The following is an 8,226-nucleotide window of genomic DNA, read 5'->3' on the forward strand; positions in this document are numbered from 1 at the left end:
CTTTGGCCCCAAAATCTCCTTGATCAGAAAATTTGGGATACTACTCAGTTACATGACATTACAGTACATGTTCTCATATGTCCTGAGTCTTAATTGACCTTGGAAGGCTAGGGCCAAAATGTTGGCTTTTCTTGCGGCCCTGCTTTTTCTCTAATTTTGTTCTGCAAACTTAGGTTGTTAACCATCCAGAAGACAAGCTTATTGTTATTACCATACAACTTAGACTGTTAAGCTTAACCTCACTGTCTGTCTGCATATCAAACATCTTAGGCATAATATGGAACAGGTATTTTTCATCGAGTATTGATGTGTTGAACTTTAAGTCCCTACAGAATATGATAAAAAAACATTTAAAAATTAGAATATATTTTAAAAATAGGCATAAAGAATTCCATACTTCTTATGTTTGCACATAAGTCCAAAAATCTCACCATATACAACCTTGAAGCAAGACAGTCCCACATCATTCCTTTTCCTGTCTCTTGCTTTCATTCACCACCCCCTTCTTCTTGAACAACCATCTAGCTGAGAGACATCATAGCAGCAACTGGCATGTCATGACAAGGAGCCCATATTCACAAGACCAGAATGACAGGCACTCCAAGCATGAAACGACTATTACAGATTACCATCTTCAGTGCAGTTGCTTAGTTCACAGGTATCAGTATATATAGTTAGTCACAGTGAGAATCTTTCTAATTTACTGCTAGATTAAAAAATCTTTTGAAGATTATCAGGATCATTGCCTTGCTCATCTTCTACATATAACTGTATGGCTTGACTTATTCATGTTTCCTAGCTCTTCTCCATTCCCTCTCTTGGTTAGTTAGTCCTTGAGATCCTGCTTTCCTTTTATTTGTATTATTCCTTTCTATTTGTATTTCTTCCTTTGAGTTCTTATACTAGGGAAACTATATGATAGGTACACATGTGTGTCTGGTTTATTTCACTTATGAGTATATGTTCAAGTAGCATCCACTTCAATATAAAGGCTTCGATGTACTCCCATTAATTTTTTATGAGAATGCAACATGATAAAATCACATTGTTAGATTTTGTCAGATTCCTTTTTAATTGTAAATTATATATAATTATATATATAATCTCTAATATAAAATGTTAAATGTTAGAGTTCATGAATATACCCTAGAATATATCTGCATTAGCATGTTCAGCACTGGAAATGTTTATTTTTTCCAGTTAAAATATTTGAGGTTTACTGTGTTCAAGACTTTGCAATATATAATATTTACTATAATCTGTAAATATACTTTAATATTTACTATAATCAATACACTGTGCTATATATCTCAAAGTGAATCAAAATTATGCCACCTATTAAATTGTGGCTTTGCACTCCTCCACCGTCCTTCACTTCTAGACTCTGGAAATTTCTTTTTTTGTTTTCTTTTTTTCTGGTGGATCCAGGGATTGAACTCAGTAGAAATTTCTAATAATATTATACATACTCTTACCCTAGAACACAAAAATCATGCTTCTTAAGATTTGCCCAGATGAGTTGAGGGCTAGGGAGATGGCTCAGTGGAATAAATGCTTCCCTGGCAAGCGCAAGGGCCTGAGTTCAATCCCTGGTTCTGCCAAAAAAAAAAAAAAAACAGATTTCAGGTGCAGTGCCAGAAGACATACCAACTCTGGAAGGGCTGACTTCTGGGACTTGTGAATTCAAAGCTTCCCTTCCATGCAAATGAGTTGAGAATTTATTTCTACAAAGAAACCATACGTATGTTTATAGCATCTTTGCTCGTAATTGCCAAGCTTTGCAACCATCTAACTGTCCTTCCATAAAACACATACAAATGCACTATGTTGCATGCTGATTCAGAATTGTTTTTAGTGCAAAAATAAATGAGCTATTAGACCATGAAAAGAATAACTTTAAGGGCCAGCCAAATAGCTCAGCAGATTAAAGCACCTGCAAGCAGGCACAGGGGCCATAGCTTTGATTCCTGGGCCTGTCCTGTCGGCCCTGCTCCTGGGGTGCACTGAGATGGCAGTTGAGACTGGGTGTGGTGATGTACACTTGTAATCCCAGCTCTTGGGAGGCTGTGAACAGCTGGATCACTATGAGTCCAATCTAGCAGTGAGACCCTGAACACCCTGTAGACCTTTCCCTGAAATCCAAAACAAGAAGAAAAAAATAACTTTAAATGTTACTTGTATGATCACAACAATATCACTATCTGGTAAAAGCAAAACCATGCACTCAGTAAAGTGGTCAGTAGTTACTAGGGTTTACTAGGTAGGAAAGTGTGAATAGGAGGAACACAGACATTTTTAGGGGAGAGAAAGTATTTTTTATGACTCAGTGAAGCTGGATACTTATATGTCTGCCAAAATCCAACAAATGCATAGGACCAACAGGATACTCAAAGGTAAACTATGAATGTTAAATAATAGTGATTTGCTAATACACTTTTTTAATGTTTTAAACAGAATAAAAAACATAGGACATCAGAAGCAATATAGAATTACAAAACTAAATGACAGGTAGTCAACGATGGTTGTTATATTGCACATTGTTGCCTTCAATGTAATCTCTCAGGTAACCAGATATAAACATGTAAAATTAGTCAAAATAAAAATTTTAAGCATTAACAACTCCAATAGAAACTACTAGTACAATCATCTTAGCTATCCTGTGTATATACATACATGATTTTCCCCTTCCTCATTTTCTCTCTTTTCTCCATTTCCTAATGCCAATTCTTTCTGAGTAGTGTCTTTCCATTTTAATATATCTATTTGACCTTTCAGATTTTATTTACTCTATTAGGTACTTACACTTGGGAGACAACATGATGTTTACATATGTGAGTCTGATTTATTTCACTTATGAGTATAGCTTCTAATTGCATCTATTTATCTATAAAAGCCTTGAGTTTGTATTTCTTTATAGGTGAGTAATATGCCATTGAATTAAATGTCACAACATTTTTATCCATTCCTTAGGTGATGGGCATTTAGGTTGTTTCCAAGATTTAGCTATGATGAATTGTGCTGTTATAAACATGGGTACACATATACTGCTGTGGTATGATGTTTTCAGTTCTGGAAAAATACTGAAAAGGGGAATAGCTGGATCAAATGGGACTGCTAATTCTAGTTTCTTGAGGAATCTCCACAACAATTTCCACAATGGTTGTAACAGTCTGCACTCCCAACAATGGAGAAGGTTCCTTTTTTCCCACAGTCGCTCAAGCATTTCTTATTAATTTATTTCTTTATGATAGCCATTCTTTCTGGGGTGATTTGGAATCTCAGTGTTGTCTTAAATTACATTTCTTGGGCTGAGGGAGATAGCTCATTAGAATAAGTGCTTACCTGGCAAGTGCAGGGTGCTGAGTTCAATCTCTGGTACTACAACAAAAATAAAAAATAAATGAGTACATAAATTACATTTCTTGAATGCCCAGTGATGTGGAGCATTTGTTTACATATTTATTTGCCATTTGTATTTCTTCCTCTGAGAAGTGTGTACTCATCTCATATGCCCATTTTTGGATTGGGTCTTTGCATTTTGGGGGCCTGCTTCTTTTTTACTTCTTTCCATATTCAAGACAGAAATCCTTGGGCAGAGGAACTATTGGATAAGAATTTTTCCAAGTTTGTCAGTTTTCTTTTCCCTTTATTGGTGATTTCTTTTGATGTGCAAGAGCTTTTCAATACTATGAGATTCCAATTTTTTGTTTGTTTGTTTTTGTAGTACTGGGGATGGAACTCAGGACCCTGGGCTTTCTAGACTGGCACTTGTTCTACTGAACTATCTCCCTGGTCCTAGTTGATCTTTTTGAGGTATGTCTTATGCAGTTTGGTTTTTGTCCATGAACTCTCTGCCTACCCTTCTGTGGTCAAGAAATCTATCTACTCTTTCTTCCTGTAGACTTAGTCTTTCTGTTTTAATATTTAGATCTTTAATCCATTTTGACGTTAGTTTCATGCGTGGAGATAGACCTGGATCTAGTTTTAGTTTTCAGCATGTGGAAAGTCAGCCTTTTCAGCACCATTTGTTAAAGATGCTATGTTTCTTAGAGTGAACTTATTTGGCCCCTTTGTCAAAGATAAGGAGTCTGAGTATGGTTGTAATTGTGTCTGCATCTTTTAATCCATTACATTAATTCTCAGATTTTAATATCTTTCCAGTACCATGCTGATTTTATAACCAGATATGTGTAGTATAATTTCAAAACCAGGGATTGTGATGTCTCCTCCCTTGCATTTGCTGGCCAGGATTTCCTTTGCTGTTCTAGGTCTTTTATGGTTCCAAATGAATTTTAAGAATGTTTTATCTAGATCTGTGAAGTATGTTGATGGTATTGTGATTGGCGTTGCTTTTAATCTGTATAATAGTTTTGATAGCATGGCCATTATCACAGTGTTGGTTCTTCCTATCCATGAGTAGGGAATATCATTCCATTTTCTGAAATCCTCTTTATCTCTTTCTCATATCTTTCATTGTGTGGATCTTTTACTTCCTTTGATAGATTTCTAAGCATTTCATTTTTGGATGATATTTTTAAGGGTTCTGTTTCCCAAATTTTCTTTCAGAGTGAGTTCGTTGTTTGTGTAGAGAAATGCTATTGATTTTTTGGTGTTGACTTTCTGCTCTCACATTTTTAATTTACTGGCTTCTTTGGGCATTGGGTCTGACTTACTCTTCTTTTTCTAGGATATTGAGGTACAGCATAGCATTGTTTTTCTAGGCATTTTCTGTTTTCCTAATGTGTGAATTAAATACTAAAATGTTCACTGTTAAGTAAGCTTTCATTGTATCCCACAGGTTCTCCTAAGTTGTATTTGAATATTCATTTGAATATAAATATTGTATAATTTTTCTTTAATATCATCTGTGACCCATTAATTGCTCAGCAGAATGTTATTTAATTTCCATGTGCGTGGAGAGATTTTGCTATTTCTTTCGTCAATAACTTCCAGTTTCATTTCATTATGGTCAGCTAATATGCATGGGATAATTTCAGTTCCTTTGCTTTTACTTAAGCATGTTCTATGTGTTAGTATATGTTCTATTTTGGAGACCATCCCGTGTGCAGCTGAGAAGAATGTGTATTCTGATGCTGCTGGTTGGATCACTTGGTACAGGTCTACTAACTCCATTCCTTGACAAGTTTGGTTTACTTCTGTTATTTCTTTGTTGACTTTTTGCCTTGTTGATCGATCTCTTTGTGTCAATGAGATGTAAAAGTCCTACACCACCATTTTATTATTCCTCATTTGATTTTTCCCATGTCAAAATTTGTCTCATGTAGTTGGGTGTGCCTACATTGGTTGCATATATATATTTATGATTATTATCTCTTCCTCTTGCAGTTTTCCCCTAACAAGAATACAGTGACCTTCTTTATCTCACTTGATCATTTGTAGTTTGAAGTTCACATTGTTTGTGAACAGAATAGTTACCCCTGATTTTGGGGGGCTCTTGTTGCATGAAATATGTTACCCACCATTTGACTTTCAGTCTATTAATTTCCTTTTGAGTTACATGTATTTTTTGTATACAGCATATTATTTCATTTTGTTTCTTAATTCACTCTGCCAGTGTGCGGTTTTGATCAGTGAATTGCGGCCATCTACACTAATGGTTGTAATTGATAGGCATTGGCTTATCTTTGTGATGTTATTTGCTAGCTGTTAGTTTCCTAATATTCCCCTATGGTTAATTACTTGACCTTTTTAAGAAGAAAGAATTTACAGATTAGTCATATAATAGTTCACTTTATGCCAAATCAAGAAACTTATATTCATATAATTATAATTCTCACAGTAGAAAGGGGTAGGCAATAATTATTTAAAGATTTTAAATTTATGAATTTAGTTGAACTTATAACACAGCTCAAGAAAAGCGAACCTTTTTTTCCTTTATATAATCAGTTTATTAAAACAATAATTTATAGTATAGCAACACTATGATTCAAAGTATGAATGATACAAGCACAGGTATTACATAAACAATTTATAACAGAGAATTTTAAATACATTTACAACTCTGAGAGGGAACAGAAAGTTTTCATTGTAAATGAGAGGAGATATCCTGAAATATTTCCACCATCTGGAAAGAGTCATGACTTCGTACTCTAACTTGGAGACATATGCTATTCAAACTTAACCTAAGAATAGTACAGCTTTTTTCCATAATTTTATTGAGAAACAAATAGCAATGAAACAGTTTCAAACCATATTGGTAGAATGGTTCCAATAATTAACACATTGCAAACGTTCTTCCTAGTGGTTAATTGCTATACAAGATGCGGACATGATAGCCTATTTACAAACACTATTAGAACAAATCGCTCTATTCATTAAGAGAATGTAACTATATATCTATCCTAACCATTTTGTAAACAAGATACATAATGGGCATTCATCTGTATCCCTAAGCTACTTTTTTTTTTAATCTTTTTTGCAGAACCAGGGATTGAACTCAGGCCCTTGCGCTTGCCAGGGAAGCTCTTATTCCACTGAGCCATCTCCCCGGCCAAGAAAAATGAACCTTTTGCACAATAAATTTGAATAAAATCATAACAAGATATGCAACAATGAAATTGTCCAAACTTTTTGTAAGGAAAAAAAATCATTTAATCATATACAGAAAAAGTATTAGCTGTAGAAGAACAAAATTAAATAGCATCTTATTCCACTTTAGAAAGAAAGGGAAAAAAAGACCCAGTGTGAAAGAAACTATAGTTATTAATTTAAAGGACTGAATGAAGAAAAAAAAAGATCTATCCTCTTTGAATTTTATACTTAGCAAACATACCTTCAAAAACTAAAAGTCAACTTTTTTCCAGTTATACAAATTTCAAATATTATAATAACTCCAGATGTAGCATTTAGGAAATAAAGAGCAAAATTTAGAAGGCAAGAAATGTTTTGTGTGGGCCTGGAAAAAGAATAAAGAGCTCTCAAAATGATAGGTATGCAGAACTATGTAAAATATATTAGATGAATCTATTTTTAATTAATTTTATTGAGAAACAAATACCAATGAGACAGTTTTAAAATGGATTAGTAGGACAGTTTACATAATTAATACATTGCATATTCTTCTCTTCATAATGGTTATTCATAGTACAAGATGCAGACATGATATCCTGTCTAAACACTATTAGCACAAATGTTTCTTCTCATTGAATTAAGAGAAAGTAGTTGTATATCTATCCTATTTTGTACATACAGATACAAAATGGTTCCTGATTTGTATCCCCTTTTTTGTTTAGTTTTGTCAGAGATGGATATTCCACTGCTATTTAAATAAGTGCGTGAATTCATTAAAATAATCCAATACAGTCCAGTAGTCCATAATAGCAGTGAGTTACCCATAGGACTGGCAATGTCAGAAGTTGTTGACTTGAGCTTTTTACAGCTCTACATGTTAATATGGCTTTACATTTATTATCTCAATTTTAAAAGGTCATTGAAGATTTCTATGAAGCAGTATCGATCTTATGTCCAGTTATACAAATATATTTTCATGTGTGTGTGAGTGTGTGTGTGTGTGTGTGTGTGTGTGTGTGTGTGTATGTATGAAAGACAAGAAGAAGGAGTAGGAATTTGAGCCGCGTTCCAGGAACCCCCGGACCCAGTCCTAGCCCAGGTCTGGTGAGAGTATGGGAAAGCTTCCTGCTACCCTGCGCAGGCGGGACCAGTCCCAGCCCAGGTGAAGCGTGGGCCAGACCCTCTCCCACCCCCTTGGGACGCCACCCACCACTCCACAGCACCTCCCCCATCCCACCCACAGAGTAGGAATTTCTGCCGTGTTCCGGGAACCCCCAGACCCAGTCCTAGCCCAGACCCAGTGAGTGTGTGGGAGAGCTTCCTCTTCCTCCCTACTCCACCTTGCCCCTCCAGGCTCAGCTCAGGCCTGGTGTACATGCCTGGGGTGTAACCCTGCAGCTGCAATCCCTGCAGTGTGTAGAGGGTAGATCCACCCAACTAGTCCAGGAGTAGAACATCTTGACACAGGGGAACAACAGGTTGACCCTTCAGGGCAGCAGCGGAAAGGAGCTGAGCACAGCAGCCAGACCCAAGCCAAGCACAGCTGGATAAGTCCAAACTTTATAGAGCTACACCTGAACTTCAGTACGTGAGAAGGTTATAACGACAGCAAAGATCGACAACAAAGGTCAGAAGACAGTGCTACACAAAATGACGAGAAGGAACAAAATGCAACCTCAGAACCCAAGCCCACCC

The sequence above is a fragment of the Octodon degus genome, unplaced genomic scaffold, assembly GCF_000260255.1.
Source record: "Octodon degus isolate 3935 unplaced genomic scaffold, OctDeg1.0 scaffold00360, whole genome shotgun sequence".
Taxonomy (NCBI): domain Eukaryota; kingdom Metazoa; phylum Chordata; class Mammalia; order Rodentia; family Octodontidae; genus Octodon; species Octodon degus.